Source organism: Gallus gallus, chromosome 4 (assembly GCF_016699485.2).
Source record: "Gallus gallus isolate bGalGal1 chromosome 4, bGalGal1.mat.broiler.GRCg7b, whole genome shotgun sequence".
In the NCBI taxonomy this organism is placed as follows: Eukaryota; Metazoa; Chordata; class Aves; order Galliformes; family Phasianidae; genus Gallus; species Gallus gallus.
The window spans coordinates 41,489,973-41,508,470 of record NC_052535.1 but is presented as its reverse complement, the minus strand read 5'-3'; the positions used below and the strand labels follow the sequence as shown (position 1 = coordinate 41,508,470).

Below are 18,498 nucleotides of genomic sequence, written 5' to 3'. Positions count from 1 at the left end.
TGCATAACTGCTGTTGGGGCAAAATGGAGAACAAGCAGAATGAGGAGATGGCATTGCAGCCAAAGCAAAGGCCTGTGAAACCTGCTAATTAAAATTGCACTAATCAGGATAATATTCATTTTTGGCTTGCCTTGAATGTGAAGATAAACCCACTGAAATAGTGCAAACAACAGTAGTATATAAAAATGTTGTGATATGTTGCCAGAGACAATGTATAAGAAATGTGACTAGCAAAGATGCAAGCAAAAATGTGTGCAATTGCATGTAGGAGCCATCCAAGTGACTGAAATGGCTATGCTATGATCAAGAACAAAGAACAAGATAAGCAAAAGGGACCGCAGGTAGGTAGGGTGCCCTGCCAAGTGTACAAGGATGACTATCTAAACTGAAACCAGGATAAGCAACAATTGTAGCAGATGTGATTCCCCTTGGCAAGAGGCATAAAATATCAATGATGAACTAAAACAGAGTACAAGCTTCCTTCTGTTCTAACTTGTCTTATTAAAAAACTTTCAAGCCTGAGCACCTTAGCTATGGCTATTAGGAATCACAATGGGTCACAGCTATCATATGCTAACCATACAGTATCAGCTTTGAAGTATTTTACACTCATAGCTAATTCAGAATATGATTTTTTTATGACAACTAATTTGCTGTATGTAGTGATAATGATTAATAATATTAAAACTATCAGCAGAAATTGTTTTGTTAATGAATTAACTTAGTAAAGCCTGATTTTAAAATGTAAATAGCTTGATATGTCAGTTAAGATCCTAAACATTCCCAGCATGGTAACTGCAGATTCCAAAATGCATGCACACAAACACATGTAAATACATACATATCCAGATAAATTTAGTTCGAAAGTATAAGCACTGTTGTGTGAGTATTTTCTTCAGAAAAACATGCATTGACACCAAAGTAAAAGGCTCCCACAAGGTGAAACAACTACCCTAGCTTGCCCCTGAACTGAGCACACCTCTGGCTGCTTATTGAAAACAAGTACATGATTTCAGGCTACATTCCTCCTCCTGCATGCATTTTCACTCAAACTTGTTACTCTGCTCAAACCAGAAAAACAGGATAAGAAGTCAGGGACATCCTTCTCAATGCAATATAAAGACCTTCAAGAAAAATATTTATTATTCTCTTACAAAAATACATGTTTTATTTGGAGACTAGAGAACAAAATTATCATTGCCTGCCCCAATCTTCTACTGATAGCTCTTAATTACAAGATACAAGGGGAAGAAGGAAAGAAAATTAGGCTGAAGCCACATCTACAAATTCATTATTTATTTGATGCTTTTAATTTCAGACTCCCATTACCAGTGATTCACAGGCAGTTTCACGTTATCCTTGAGAATTCACTTGCATGCAGTAGGAAATTATAATACAATTAACATATTCCTCTTTGATGATGTCAATGTGCATGTTTTATGTATTTCTTTACCAATTCACAAGATCAGAGAAAAGCTCTTATCAACATGCGTACCAGTTAGAAATGAAGACCACTTGAGTCAATGGAGCAAAGTTTCACTAAGTAATAGGGGACAAAAATAGAAAAGTAGCACAGAATATCAGTGTGTCAGAGAGGCAACTTCTGGCTAATCTTTGATTCTGTTTACAGCTTACAGAGTTGAAGGTGAGACTGGGATTACTGTAAGCCACGTGTATGGGAACTGTTGAATTACGGTCTGAATCTCTGATTGACCACCTGAGGCAAGCACTGAGTCAGTCACAGGAGCACAGATGAAGGCAATTTGTCTGTGTGACCGGAAGGGATGGAGCCAGGCTCCACCTCTCCTAAACCCCATGTAAGGGCTGACTGCCACTAAAGAAGGATTTTTTCCTGGAGATTGCTCCTTGGGGAGTTTTTGTGAGCCTACAACACCAGTGAGTATCTTTCATTTATATCTGATTATCTTTTCCTCTGCAGTAATCTTATCAGCCTAACTTCTTTGTATACTGTATAGCATCTGTATACTTATTAACTGTACACCATGATTTAACAGTTTTTCATAAATACATTAAACTTGATTATGTTTCTCATACAGAGGCCTGACCACATAGGAAAACTGAATATCTAGACACTGACTTTCACCTAAATATTTTTCAGTATAACAAATTAAATGACCTAAATCTTATCCCAAAGCACCTCACAGTGACAACAGGGACAGTTAGATGAAAAACTTTGTCCTTTACATATTAGGCTAGTTCTGAAAATACTAGAAGAGAATAGAACAGTTGGTAAGAACCTTCAGAGATCATCTTGCCCAACTGCCTGACTACATCATTAGTTTTCCATGAGCCTTGTGATAGAATCTGTAGGATGGAAAAGGATAATTAAATACCTAACATTCCCCATAATACTACCTGTGTGCTCACATACGTGAATACACACATGAAAGAGCATGGTTTGGTAAACTCTCACTTATATTTCTCCATCCAGGAATCAAGAACAGATAAGAATTTTTCACTCAAAGCCGGTGATCTGATTTTGAGATCAGAAGGAAAGCAAATCTGCAGATTTTATACATCTGGATAAAGCACAAAAAATGGGCACAATCAATTCCTTTATTTCAGATTTCTTTTCCAAGTATTTTAACACATAAGAAAAAAATACTTTGACAAGAGAGACATAATTCAGAATGCTCCTTAATAGCAAAAGTTCAAGAGACAGGGAAGATGTAAGATTTGCTTCTCTTTTAGAGATTTCTTATTACTTTTTTTTGAGGTACATTATTCCAAGAATATGAGGTGTGGTGAATGCTATTTTGAATTGCCTAACTTTTCTCATTCATTAACTAGGAGACTTAAACATCTACTTCAATATGTTGCATGTGACTTGCACAAGTGATTATAATGCAAGTTACCTGCCCATTATTGTTGGTTCTGTATATATTTATTTTGTTGTGATCAATATGTTATGTTTTTAATTTATAGAGGATTTTTTTTTTGTATTTTTGGAAGGGTTTTTTATTATTTAAATAAAGTGGACAATTTTGTCTCAAAACTGGTCCTAATCTTTGTAAAAGATATGCCCAGAAAGAATTCTAATGCCTAAGAAAAACTACTCTCGTATTCACATTCGCCACTTTCAGCATCATATGTAATACTTGTACAGAAACCTAGTAAACCCATGAAAACTGACAGTATATTATTCTGAAAGTCAACAGTTACTTCAGAAGAACCAATTTAGATTTAGTTTGGAAGATAATCTCAGAGGAAGTAAATATGCAACCTTTACTAGTAACTGGAGGGCTGGAAACTCAAATGATTCTTCAGTAGGTAGATCTTAGTCTATTTTTTTATTTATAAGACTTAGAAGTACTAATTAATAGAATGACTGCTGGTTCATTTTCTTCAGTCTATATGTAGGTACAGGTAAAAGAGACAAAAGGGCTAGAAAGAAAGGAAAAAGAAAGCATAATAAGAAAAAAGCATTCACTGAACAGCTATATTGGCAGAGGAATGGAGTATAGGCTTACAATAGCTTTTAGGAAACACTTTTATAAGTTTAAAGGACTGAAAACATTGGGCCAGATGACTCTGAAATTGCACTGCATGAATTTTCCAGATACCTGAAGGAAATTTGGCACAGACTCTGCTGAACTATTGTGCTGTGCTAATTGCAGCAGATCGGTCTGTGTCAACCATTTTGTTGGGTCTGCACTCTCACATTAGCCTTGTTGACTTTATAAATTGTTTTAAGAACTGCAGCTGCTATCAGTATTTGTTTAATAGACATTATTTCTTCTAGAGAAGATACATTCCAGCAATCACATCAAAAATTTGGATCTGGAATCCAAACAGCCAATGTTTACAATTGGCTATGTTGGTGCATGCAAGTAGAGCTTGAACCTACCATATGTCCTTCCTCTCAACACAGTGGTATTTGCATAGATAAGAGAGAGAATTTCTACTTCTTAAATTCTAAAGATAGGCTATTCAACTAGGGCGTGGGAGTTTTTTTTTGTTAACTCTTTCTATCTTTTATATGCATATTTTTCTCTTGAAAATTGTAACGGAGCTGCATAAACAATATCTCAATCACCAGCACGAACTGTACTGAAACTTCTCTTAGTACAAAACAGTTAAAATATAAAAGATGTTGATCAGTACTGACTCCAGAATGATGAGTTAAAGTGGAGGAAAGGGGAAAAAAGGTTTAGAAAGAAAGCTTTAGAAAGCTCTAGAAAGAGCTGAAGTTGTTTATATTACCAACATCTCAGGAGAGAGGGTGGATGGGCGAACAAGTTCTTCCCAGGTAAATCCGAACTTCTCAGAATGACTCCGGCCTCTTGATATGATCAATGAAGAGCTCTTTTTCTGCCTGCCCTTTTCATTCCATATTACTAATGAAATACTGATCCCTGTCAAAAAAAATAAACACACATGGGATCATAAGAAAAAGTATTAAAAGAATACAAAATCTGCTCTGAGGAAAAAATAAAATGATTATAATGCTTTGAGTTAGAACCAATATAAATAATGGAAGCAATAAGCATACAACAAGGACTAAGAAAAATAGATTTTTCTATTTATGCTATTTAACCTCTGATCAGAGCTTTAAAAACATCCATTAAAAAAAAAAAAAGAAAAAGAAAGAAAAAGAAAAAAGAAATTTAAACTGACAGTGGAAAACACTTTGTAACATAATGCTTCAAAAATCCTTAGGACTCATTGCTACAAACAGAACTGAGCAGATGTATACTAGACATCTTTTCTATGTTATGAAATACTTTGGAAAGTTAGAATATATTACTGTATCACAACTTAAAAATAAATACAAATATACATTTCTTCCACAAATATATATGCATCTGTTGATAAAACTTCAAGAAAATGGGGGAAGAAGTCCTAATCCTCAGATCATATTAGTACCCAAAATCTTGAATCTATTCTTTCTGTGCTTTAAATACATCAGAAAGGGTGGGAATTGATAAGAGGGAACCTTAGTATTCTCAGAATTAATTTTCTTGGTGCCACCTTAGTTGCCATACTGTTCACTTAGGTATATCAAAAAATAAATGTAAGAGGCATTTGAAAAAGCTATAAAAGCACCATAATGTCTTTGACTTTTTAACAGTGATGGGAAAATATTACTCTTATGAAGTTAGTATCTTTTGTCCTATTGCAAAATAGAACAAAGTAGCTACTCTTAGTAATTTCTATTATCTCAATTCAGCTTACATTTCCAAAGACAGCTATCTACACTTATATTACTGATAATGTGTCTTCCTGGTTAATTAGCATGTTACATTCTGTTATGGAGAACAAATGTAAGCAATGCCAGTCATTCAATTATTTCTTCTTTCATGCCCCTAGCTCCCAAATCTGGTCTTGTTAATTTCATTGCTCATATCAGCATTTATTTTGGAACCAAGTTATGCATCAAGACTGTTTGAACACTAAAGTAAGAAAAAAATCACTCTAAGTTTTGCAAAGTAGTTAAAGGGATGATGTTAACAGATAGTTTTCAGACAAAATAAGTAAATATGTCTTGTGTGAAATCTTAACTGCTCTTTTGTGAATGTTTCATGTGGACAAAACAAACAAACAAAAAAACCTAGCACTTAATTTAGTCTGGTTCTGTGACATTTCTTCCCTCTTACCAAGGAAAATTATGCCTAGAAATTTTTGGTGGCTGTTAAAATCTTGAATTATTCTTTTGCTGATTCTTTTCATTTTAGCATATTCTTCTCTAAAGCATTATGTCCTCATTTGTTTTTTTCTTGAGATGTTTGCTTTTCTAAATATTAAACCTAAGGCATTTGTGCACCAATGGCATCTTGAGAGCTTTTCATGAAAAAGCTCTGTGAAAAAACATGTAATTGTGCATAATTCTTTGACAAATATACCTCTGGAGGCTACAGGTATGTAACATATTTTCTGCATACTGATTGCTAAACTTAGTGTGCTAATTGGATAGATTGGATCTGCAAAAGACAGGAAAGACTCTGACAAAAAAAAAATTAACAACAAATGATATCTCAAAAAATAAATCTTTAAATTTGTGAGATTCAAAAATGAAAGGAGCCCGAGTTCTGTTCCAAGTAATTCACCAGAAAGTAACTAGAAGCTCTATCCTAACAGTTCAAGTTATCCTAACAGTTCAACTGTTCAAAAAGGGAAATATCACTCCCATTTTTAAGAAAGGAAGAACCAGGAAACTACAGGCCAGTGAGCCTGAAATATGAGCCTGAAAAGACCATGGAGAAGATCCTTCTGTGAGATGACAACATTGGTGAACAAAGGAAGGACAACTGATGTTGTCTACCTGGACTTGAGCAAGGCCTTTGACATAGTCACAGAATCACAGAATGGCCTGGGTTGGAAGGGACCTCAAGGAACATGAAGCTCCAACCCCCCTGCCAGGCAGGGCCACCAACCTCCCCGTTTACTAGACCAGGTTGCCCAGGGCCCCATCCAACATGGCCTTGAACACCTCCAGGAGCAGGGCATCCACAACCTCTCTGGGCAGCCCGTTCCAGCACCTCACCACTCTCTTGGTAAAAAACTTCCCCCTAACATCCAACCTAAATCTTCCCTCTTTCAACTTAAAACCATTCCCACTTGTCCTGCTGTTATCTACCCTTTCAAAGAGTTTACTCCCTTCCTGTTTATAGGTTCCCTTCAGGTATTGAAAGGCTGCAATGCGGTCACCCTGCAGCCTTCTCTTCTCCAGGCTGAATAAGCCCAGCTCCCTCAGCCTGTCCTTGAAGGGGAGGTGCTCCAGCCACCTGATCATCTCTGTGGCCCTCCTCTGGACCCTCTTCAACAGCTCTCTCTCTTTCTTGTACTGGAGGCTCCATACCTGGGCACAGTACTCAAGATGGGGCCTCACAAGAGCAGAGTAGAGAGGGACAATCACCTCCCTGTTCCTGCTGGCCGCCCCTCTCATGATGGAGGGATTTCTTATCCAACAAGTGGTCCACCCATCAAATCTACATCCCTCCAATTTGGAGAAAAGGATGTGGTGGTGAACCATGTCAAAGGCCTTGGTCAAGTCCAGGTAAATGACATTGGTCTCCTTCCCCTCATCCACCAAAGCCGTCACTCCATCATAGAAGGCCACAAGATTGGTTAAGCATGACCTCCCCCTGGCGAAGCCGTGCTGGCTGTCGGGGATCACATGCTCATTCCTCATGTGATTGAGCATGTTGTCCAGGAGGATCTGTTCCATGATCTTCCCAGGCACAGAGGTGAGACTCACTGGCCTGTAGTTCCCTGGGTCCTCCTCGTTCCCTTTCTTGTGAATGGAAGTGACGTAACTCTTCCTCCAGTCATCTGAGACCTTGCCTGACAGCCACGACTTCTCAAATATGATGGAGAGCGGCTCGGCAACCACCTCAGCCAGCTCCTTCAGAACCCTGTACCTAGCTGAGTGGTGCAGATGATGCAATGGAAGGAAGGGATGCTATCCAAAGGGACTTGAACAAGCTAGAGAAGTGGGCTCATGAGAAACTAGTGAGATTCAACAAGGCCAAGTACAAGATGTTGCACTTGGGTCAGGGCAATCCCATATATATGTACAGACCAGGAGAAGAACTCCTGGAAAGCAGACATGTTGAGAAGTATCTAGGGGTCCTGGCAGAAGAAAAACTTAACGTGAGCCAGTAGTGTGCACTTACTGCCTGGAAGGCCAACTGCATCCTTGTTATACTTACTACTCAAGCCTACAGCATATTACATGTGAAGAGAAAGCCTCAGTTCTCCAAATAACAGACATCATTTCTGTGTAAATCCTCAACGAAAAAGCTAAGAAAAGGATGCTTTAGTCAATGTTCTTAGTAACTAGAGGCACTCTTTCCCCCTGAACCCCAGACATATACATGCACAATATGCACTCTTCTAAATTTATGGAAGAGTGCTGAAGACTTAGTGGCAAAGCAGCTACCTTTTCCTAGTTATATGGGGTGGTTCACAGGTGTCTGTGATTACATCATGGCTCTCTTCTGGAAAAGAGCTGTACTGTTTTGTGGGATGACATTTCATTTTTTTGAGACAACCAGCAGCAGATGAAGAACTTTTTTGTTAGGAAAATGACATCTTTGATCTGGATTTCAGTTTGCAGTGTGGTCAAACAACTTCTGTTTATATTCTGGGTGTAAGAACTGTTGTCAAAAACATCAGTGACTGTACTTGCTATTTTTCCAATGATATGGCAGTCATAGCTGTCATTTAGATTTTAATCAGTTATTCAAGAGTCTTCCTAACTTTGTAAGCAGCAAAGTACAGCACTTTATTACAATTCGGCACCAGACAGGACATAAATGTGATTTTATTGGCCCCAATGACTAACACCTGTGATATGAGAAGTTTGTACTACTTTTGCCTATGCAACCAAGCAAGGCTTTCTGGTATCAAGAAGGTGCTAGAACACAACCATGTATTATGCTTTATATCTCATTTTCTCTTACCTTCCCTCACACATCACTATCTGAAGAGAACTGCTTTTCAAAAGTTAGACTCTTTTAGGATGGTCGCAAGTTGAGAAGGGTTAGAATTTATATAGGATTTTGTACACTTAACTGGAAAAAAAAAAAAAAAAAAAAGACAGATTTTTCCAGTATGCTGGTTTATTTGCTAACTTCAGTGAGTTTTCCATTGCAGCAATGAATTTTGAATGTCACTTGTCACAGAAACATTTATACAGGTTGAACTTAAAGTGAAAGCATGTCTCTCTTAGTTTGCCATCACGTGCCAGCTTGTCAAGCTGTATCATGCACTAAATTCAAATACTAAGAGCACTGTTCCCTTCAATAAATCCTTAATTTGTTCTGGTCTTCTTTGCATGCAGCATGAATTGTGTTCCCTTTTCACCTCTTTCAAATAGTTGTCTCTCTCATTCCCTTCCATGAGCTGTTTTACATAGATTCAGCCAGGTCATGCAATGTCCAGATTGTTCATCACTATTCATCAGTTGCTTCTAAAAATAATCTCTCACTTTCATAATAGTCATTCTATGTACTTTCCCTTCTTCCTAGTACAAAGGATGTCCCTCACACCTTGGAATGTCTTACTGACCATAAATTTTCTTTTCTGGTCTTCCCCTCATAGGAAGCAAGAATAAATTCTCAGCCAAGGGGAGACAAAAACACAAAACCTCTCAGAAATGTTTGAAGTCTTCAAAAGGCCAAACACTTCTGTTGTTTTATCAGTATTTCAACATATATGTAGTGCTAAGCTGTAGGGAAACGTGACAACAAATGCATTAAATGCCAGAATGAAATTGAAAAAGCAGCAATATCAAGCTGCTTTACTCCTTCAAGGTTCCCTGAAGTAAATATTCTGGGGTCACTTTTATGCTGACATGGCCTTCTGTAGTCAAGCAATTCAATAATGTTTATCTAATTGAGAGGAGCTCTTCAGGCTTTGAAAAGACTGCACTTCAACAATAAATGCAAAATGTTTTCTTGTCATGAAATTGTCTACTCAGGAAAAAAAAAAGTTTCCTTTCTACCCTGTTGATTCCAGTGTTGCAGCCTGATAGTCTAATGAAATCTAAACAAATTGAAGAAGTAATCTTTTGGTTTGGGTCTAATACGTTCATAAGAAGCATTGGTAAAGTAATGTTAGCCTCATTATTTATCCATTTATTTGCAAACTCTTCTCCATGGCAGATGTCTTCTGCCTTTTTGGCTTTGTCTGTCACTCTGAAGTCACATAATTGCAGGGTTTGGAAGGGACCTCAAGAGGTCATCAAGCCCAACCACCCTGCTAAGCAGGTTCCCTACAATAGGTCTAACAGGTGAGTCTAGATGGGTCATGTATATATCCATAGAAGACTGCACAACCTGTTTCAGTGCTCTGTCACTCTTACTGTAAGGAGGTTCTTCTGCATGTTAGTATGGAACTTCCTTCACTGAAGTTTTAGGCCGTTGCTCCTTGTCCTATCACTATACACCACTAAAAAAAGCCTGAGCTCATCTGTTTGCCTCTCAACTCCCTGTAGATGTTTATGAACGTTAATCAGATTCCTCCTCAGTCTTCTTTTCTCCAGATTGATAATTCAGGTGTGTGAGCAGCAGAAATTCATTTCTATCTGCTGACCCTACCTTAAGGCTTGATTTAGTCTCCCCATACTTCTCTGGAAAAGGAGGTAAGAAATTCAGAGAAGTTTGCCAGCCTGAGACATTGTTAATGGAAATGAGCTTGATAAGTGACAGCTGTTGCTTATCCATTGATTGGGACATGAAGCTGAAAATTGCTCACAGTACCTACGTGCTTGGTTTAAAATTCTCCTCCAGATGAGCCAGCAGAGAAAAAGGGGGGCAAATACATTAACATTTCCTAGAATCTGAAGATATAAAACAGGATTCACTGTTAGCCACCTACAGTTTGCTGATGCACTAACTCATTGGCCATTCTTTGGAACTCACTGTTTGTGTCCTTTGGCAGCTTCATCCCTTTGCAGCCTTTTGCCATGAGATTGTTTCAGTAAACAGTTCTGGGTAGAGTGGAAAAGCACACTAGCAGAAATGTTAGGAAGTCTGGAGTCTCAATGATAAAAAAAAGATGAAATAAACTTGAAATTGCAGTTCTGCATCTTTTTGAAGGAGCCCATTAACTGCAGTAGTAGGAGATGTAGACTATGCTCTGTGTATGAGGTGAGTGTTTCAGAATGAACTGCAGTACATTTTTCTAGCCAAAGCTGACTCCAGTGTAGACCCTGCCTGATCAAAAGCCTAGACTGGGCATCTGAGACCAGTGGGAGGCTAGTGTTTGTATGTGGGCATCTTTGTGAACCATCTCACACAACAGTGAACACATGATGTGCAGCTGCTGCTGCTTTACTGGCCACAGCCCAGGGGGACACAGAACAACTTGGATTTTCTATTTCAGCATACTGAATACTTATTCTGGGTAAGGCTTTATATTCCTTACCCAGAGCAGCTCTGTATCTGGAAGACAACGCTGCTTCAATGGGATCCAAAGGCTCTGGGCAGAGCTTAGTGGCATTAGTGAAGTTTTCTAATCCTGATACTGCTCTTGGATGCACCGTGTTCAGAGGCAAGGCAAGCATTATTGTTATGCTATCTCTGCTCTCACACTACTTATGGTGTATGAGAAAAATAAAAATGGTCTGGGGGACTTTCTGAAGGATTTTCAGGATCTGATCTTTATAACACATTTGTTTGAGCCTCTTTTGTGGATATTGGCTCTAGCTAGGACATGGATGTGCAACCTTTTGGCTTGCCTGGGCCACACTGAGTGAAGAGGAATTGTCTAGGGTCGCATATATGTATCTTACATCAAAAGTATTTATTTCCATGGAAACTACAGCAGGTATAAACAGCACAATAACACTATTTAAAAGAGCATATTCTCGGGTCCAGAATACCATTTTCATCATAATCAACACCAGTAGCTATTCATTTTTGCCAGCAATGAAGAGCCTGCATGCCACACTTATAAAAATTTGTACCAGCAGAGTTGACCCACTGTCACTACTGCTGAAACACACTACCCACCCCCTCACTGTGCTCATATCCACTGCATGGTCTCCATGAATGTTTAGTGAGTGTCAGTGAATGTCAATGCATGCGATTTTTTTCCACATGGAGGAATTCATTTCCAAACCTTTAGGTCCAAATGCATTTCCATGTCAGATACTGTACTGTCAGACTGCCGCTCTGCTGCCATGACAGCAAAATGAAAGGGAATACTGGTGACAAGGTTCAACCTCTACTGCATACCACCAATATCTGCCTCTGATGTTGTGGGCCAATACAAAAACAAAGAAGACATCACTTTGAGCAGCCTTCATAAAATATGTATTTAATGTATACAAATAACAAACATTATTTTAACCTTAAAATTTTATTTCAAAAAAAAAAAAAAAAAGGAGCAACAAAAGTATAAAACTAGTACGATATTTTATCTTGCTTTTGTGAAACTAATGCATCAGGCAGGTTCGATGGCAGTAGCTGCAATTCTTAGTGAGCTCTCAAGTTATTCCTCAGAGATTTTTGATGAAACTTTACTCTTCCTGTGCTTCATCCATGAAAACAGTTGTTCATAAATGTACATACTGTGAAACAGTGATGACATGAATGAGGTGTATAAGCCAATAAGATTGTGAAACGAGGGTAATTTTTCTCTGGTAAGAGGGGGCTTATAAAGTTTGGTAATGAGACATCATCACATTTTTCTTTGAGTTGAAAATCTGATTGCAACTCTGTATGTTTCATCTGAAAATTTGCAAGTAGTACATGTTAACTGGAAATAGAATCATAAATATGCAAAAAAATAGATCATTTTTTTTCACCAGTCTTGAGCTCTGTTCTCAAATTGCAGTAGAAAACTGGGGCAGGGGGTGGCTGCAGCATGAGCTGTGCTGGACCACATATGTCCCATGGGCCAAGGGTTGGACACACCTGGGCTAGGAACTGGAAAGAAACATTCATCTTAGTAGATGAATATGAAATAAGCACTCGTGAGGTACTTCTGCCATGATTTTAAGAAAAGACTTCTTGTAATTATGCAGTGATTGATGACTGTATTTGTATTTTTTTTATCTTGGTGTCATAAAAGCTTTTTTTGAAGCTGGAATTAATATGAGCTTTGAAAAAAAATACTAATGGTTCTTTGGATTGTTGAACAATATTTTCTCTGAGGATTATGTGAATTAGTTTTAAAGTCTCATTAAATGATAATTTTTAAACCCAGCTCTAAAGATTCACAGTCACATTTCAAATCAGTGGAGCATGAAGTTTGTAGGTAACACCTTGCTAGATATTTTGCTTGTACAGCTACATTCCATACATATTTTATTATTTAATATTTTCAATGTAATAATTTTCTAAGATGTATTTCAGTTATTTTCACTATATATTTATTAATCAAATAACATATTCTCAGTGTTAAATACAATATTTTAATTCTTTTTGGCCAATTTGACTATGCAGGAGATCTTCAGCCTGACAGTGAAATTCTGCCAGGAATATAAGTAAATGATTTTTAAGATGGTGTAGCATTGTTTAAGAGGTAATTAACTATAAATTAGAATCTTTAATCAGTTAATCGTTGCTTGCAATCCTAGTTCTGAAATAATGTTATTTTTATCATACAGAATGAAGTTCAAACAGTTCATAAACTTCTGTTGTCATGCAGCGTGGTGACAATTGACTGTGTCAAAACGTGTGTCAAATTAGACAGACACAAATCAGATTTATTGTTAAACCATTTAAAATATATTTTAGAAGAGCCAGGAGGAAACTGTGGAAATCCTTGATAAATCATAGTAATATTAAAGAATGTCAGAAGTAAGCTTGTGGGGATTTGAGCTTGGGTGTCTACTGACTTATTATCAAAACACACTAAATTTCCTGCCATATCTGAGAGGGAGAGAAATTGCATTAGTCAATGCATGTATTAAAGGAAATAAGAAAGCAGCAGCCCCCAAAAGGCAAATAAATCTGAGAAAGAATTTGGGAGATGAAGATAACACACTATTCCCAGATGAGTCTTGCAATATTTGTTTTCCATTCATTTTTATTTACTGAGAATTGGCTTCCTTCATAAATATAAAAACAAAATTACAAATAAATGAAGAAAAAAGATAACCTTGGACACTTTGTAGATTGTTTACAACAATCTCTTTCAACTGAGTAGTAAATCAAAAGCTGCTTTGTTTAGAGTCAACAGATTTCAGGTTCTGAACTTGTGCTTCAGCCTAGAATTTATTAACTGTGTACATATTGCTAATTGTAAATGTATTATTAAGTAGAAACACTAGATAAAGCTTCCTATGTTCACATTTCATTCTTCTTTGAAGATCAGAATATTGTTTGTCAGGAATTACTTTTCTTTGGAACATTTCACTGATGAGTGACCCTTTGAAAAAGAACACCAGTGCTTTGATTTATTTTGAAGGCATTCTCATTAAACTGTGTACTGCTATATTGAAATACATGATTACTCTAAAAGTGCTGACACAAATACTTTTTCGTATTACTCTTTAAGTTTGTTGATTTTCTGTGAATGTTAAATCAAGGACAAGAACATACGCTTCTTCATCTGCATAGAGATGAAGATGCTTCATATATTCATTATTTCTTTCTCTGCTATAAGTTCTATGAATACAGATTTTTTGAAGATACTGAACTAAACTGATATTTAGTAAAAATACTATTTTATAACTCATGCAGCACTATAATTTTTTAAGTTCAAATATAGGAATAAACATATATACTAATAATAGTAATACTCATTTCTATACGTATTTCAAAACATCAAATAAACTAATATAATTGATTTGCATTTTTATAGCCTTGTCACTAATTTATAATTTTAGTTGAAGAGTTATTCTGATCAAGATATTTATAATTTTCTACAAAACTTTTGGAACAAAGTTTCTTAGGCATTTTCTCAATTTAAATAACTTTTTTTAATGGTGTGCTATCGCTTTTAGGAAGGATTTAAATTTATGGAGTATTTTCTATTTTAAATATTGTCTCTAAAGAAGTTAAGTGTGTGTTAAAAGTGCAAAGACTGACTTTAAACACTGTTTGTCAGTAAAGGACTAACAAGCTTGTGACATTTTTGACATATAAAAATTCTAAAATATCAAATAATTAAATTTTATCCAAGAAGGAATCCTTTAGGAAGACAAAACATTGAAAGCAAGAGATGTCGTTTCTGTTTTAAAAAACATCTTAACCCATTTTCATCATAATTCTTTACCTTCTTGAAAGTTCGGGGGCTTAAAGTACAATAAAAGTCCATCTTAGATATCACTGTAACCTTAAGCCATGTATATACTTCTACAAACCTGATGTCTAGCTACACTGATTTTAATTACAAAGATTCTGGTATCATTTTCAGTTATGTAAACCCTTGACTTTTGACCATGCAAACATTTTATTTTAATCAAACTTAGTCCTCAAAATTACTTTTATACTCTCAAAGAACCAAACACATTATTTGGTTAGTTACCTACTTTTCTGATTTAAAATTTAAAAAACAGTAGTTTAAAAAAAAACACATTTTTATACATAGCACCTGATTATATTGTATATGTTGACAGAGGCATTTGTTCATTAGTATTTCTAAAGCTGGGTTCTCCATGCACTTGTGGTTTGCATATCTAATTACTCTTAGGTCTGATATGTATTTACTAAATAATATTTGTTTCATTTAAATACTGCACCCTGAGTATATGAAAGAAGTTGGATGAATATCCTGGTCAGCGTGCAATTTTCTAGGCATTTACGTGTATAATGTGGTCATGAAATGCAGAAAGAAAATCAGGATGTTTCCACAAAGTGTAATAGGATTATGTAATATATTTTTTCATTGACCAAAAATTGTACCTGGAACTGTATGCAGTGAAATATTTAAGTATCCCAAAGGAATTACATTCAGTATGAATACCCCTGTATCTTCGGACTTCCTCACATGCTGCAGAAAATATGTTCAGACAATTCTCTGAGTCATCTATGCTGTCATACTGCATATCCAAGGATATGCTTGAAGTTGCTCACAACATCATTTCTTATAAATAAATAAATACATAAACTAACCTTCCTGTCTCTGTCTCCCCCTGCTGCTGCTGCTTGAAGATTGGCTAACTCTCCATCCTAGGATGCTGGGAGGAAAACATGGGCCTCTGGGTATAGTCAATGTAGGTAGTGTCAGAGAGCACTGAATTAGCTTCCTTATTAACTGGTATTATACTTTAGTTACATGTGCTCATTAACAACTTTACTTTTACTAAAAATACTGCCCTCAATTTCTTAAGACAGATTAATCCTTTTCCATCCACAGACATACAGGAGATTTCTTAGGGGTGACTGCTTGAAGTACAAGTAACTACAAATATGTCTAATTTTCCTTGTGACTTTCTTTCACCACATATGACTTGCCCAAATATAAAAATTTATGAAAAGGAAATATTTGAAAAGGAAATATATGAAAAGGAAAATACATGAAAAGGACTGTAAAAACTGTCAAAAATAATATGCTATAATTCCTTAAATTATTTAATGACTTTCTTTTTGTTATTTCATTTGCAGAGACCTGAAACTTTTCTTATTGAATAATATAACCTTGGAGAGAAAAGTAATCTATCCTTTAACAAATAGAATTTTCTGACTATACTGTATTCCATAGTATAATTTATAGTTATTTTCATTGTCACAGAATCATCACATCGTTCATGTTGCAAAAGACCATCAAGATCATGATAGTCCAGCCATCAACCTGACCTATATCATAACTTCTGCAGCTACAAGCTGAAAAGACTCATGTGCAAACAATATGTATAATTTGTGCCTCTGTTCACATGAACACTTTTTTTTTTTTTTTTTTTTTTTTTCAATTCTAGCTGATGACAGCTGAGATTTAAAGGGTAGTAAAGTGGAGATGTATATTGCCACACACACACACACACACAAAAGTGGGGAGGGATAATTGAGTAGAAAAGGAGAAATTAAGGCTGTAAAAATGAAGGAGAGAAGTGGAGAAAAAAATAGCAGAGACCCTGAGGAAGTGACTACGATAAGAGAGGAAGGAAGGAAAGCAATAAACAGGAAAGAGAGAAGGAGGCAGAAACAAAAAAAGGTAAAGCAAAGAAAAGATGAAATGAGCAGTATGCAATACAACATTTGAACATCTTTGAAAATAATGCAGAATAAGGGCATGTGAATTAACACATAGAATATCTGTCTTTAAATGCAGAACATGGCTGGATGCACCATGACTAATTGCTGTTTTCTGGTTGAAGTTTAAGATATTGGCCTTGATCCCTAATCTTGAAATGATGGGGGATTCACTTCTGCAAAAAATCATATTAGTATAATACAACTACAATTCTTATTTGTCTTTAACAGCTTTGATGCTGTTCATTCATTTTACTTTGGAAAGAAAACAAAACTTGACAAATTGAGTGATACAGAACTGCATCACTTGATACTCAGGTTTTAAGTCAGTCTTTCTAGTCAGAAGCAATCTGATGAAACATCAAAAATCTCATTACAAAAATCTTCATAATAATTGATAGATCACTGCAGAATGTACTGACTTTGAAGAAAAGTGTATTTGGAGCATTTAAACTTGCCTGTTTAACATTTTCTGTGGGTTTGTGAAACCCACTCCTCCCTTTAGACTGGAATTTGACAGATTTGTTGCACATCATTTCACAACATGAAGGGAAACTTCTTCCTGAGATAGACTTTGTGGTAAATCATACGTAATTTAATATGGCCGGGTTTTAGTACAGATGCAGGAAAATTTCTTTTTACTTGTATTTGATTGGTCTGGTTTGGTTCTATATATTTGGAACTGGCTAGTGGATTTGTCCTTGCTTGTGATTTAAAAACATGTTGAAGTGAACATAAAAGACATTTAGACTCCATAAACTGAAAATTCATGGTACTTATCTGGGATCCAGAACCCTACAAAGAGTGTTCAGAATACACTCAGTGTTATAAATTCAACAGCAGAAGTTATCAATGGTAGGTCTGAGCAGCTAATGAAAGGTGCTCCATTCAAAATCAACCAAATCAACCATTCTTTGTCTTCATTACCTAGTATCACATAATATAATTTTTCTCTTTATCCAGTCATCATGCATTTTTTGATTACTTCTTTTTGTAAAAAAAGAAAAAATACTGTTCTTCTGGGGCGGATGGGAAGTCAAGCTTTCCTTTCCTACAGGTTTAAAGAATACTGGAATGAAGCCTCTCCTGCCCTCTCTTTCAGGCCCAGTGAGTTATGAATGTTTTTACATAGAGGAACACAATTAGCAGGAAACCCTGAAAAGTACTTATATCTGTAAGATAAATCATTTCAGTAGGAAATGCATGTTTCAGTATAGATTAAATGTTACCAAGATTTCCCATACTCTGGATGAATGTGCAAATCATAGATCCATTTTATAAATATCCACACATATCCTTTTATATATGTGTGTGTGTGCTTTTAATATTTCCAATGGATTTCATTATTATTAAAATGTGGATTTAGTTATTACTAAAATAATGAATTTGTATTACACAATACATAGAGATATTGCAGAAACTTCTTGGAATATCACCAGTCTATCTACTTTAACTGACAGGTAATGAGACAAATCTTTTATACAGGGAGCTTGTATGAAAAGCATAGTCTCTTTCAGTGTCACCTAACACTCAGACAAGTTAGAACTTAAACTGTGGAGTTGGTAATATGTTTCTGTACTGAATGTGAATTAATTTATTTAAGTTTCTAATTCTTATGTCTGGCATATAGATATTGAAGTTTATAAATGATTTACTAAACAACTTATGAATTACTAGTTATAACTCATGTATGCAAATATACTAGTTGAACTATAAAAATATTTGCAAATGTAATATGCATCCATGCACATTTCCTTTTCTACTGAATAGCCAAAACATGTCCAGAAAGGAAGAAGGCACAAAATACATTGATCCCACCTTCAGGCTCTCATAATTAATATACAAAATTAAATTAGTATAAGTATTATTTTAGCAGTAAACAAAGAAA

General features: G+C 35.9%; 1 long non-coding RNA gene across 1 annotated transcript in view; it reads left to right on the top strand.

Moving 5' to 3' along the window:
- Window positions 1-18,498, top strand: part of LOC121110691 — a 147,646-nt gene that overhangs the window by 63,672 nt on the left and 65,476 nt on the right. The window contains exon 3 of the long non-coding RNA XR_005859591.2: window positions 1,631-1,896. This is a non-coding gene — a long non-coding RNA (uncharacterized LOC121110691). The remainder of the gene's footprint in view (window positions 1-1,630; window positions 1,897-18,498) is intronic.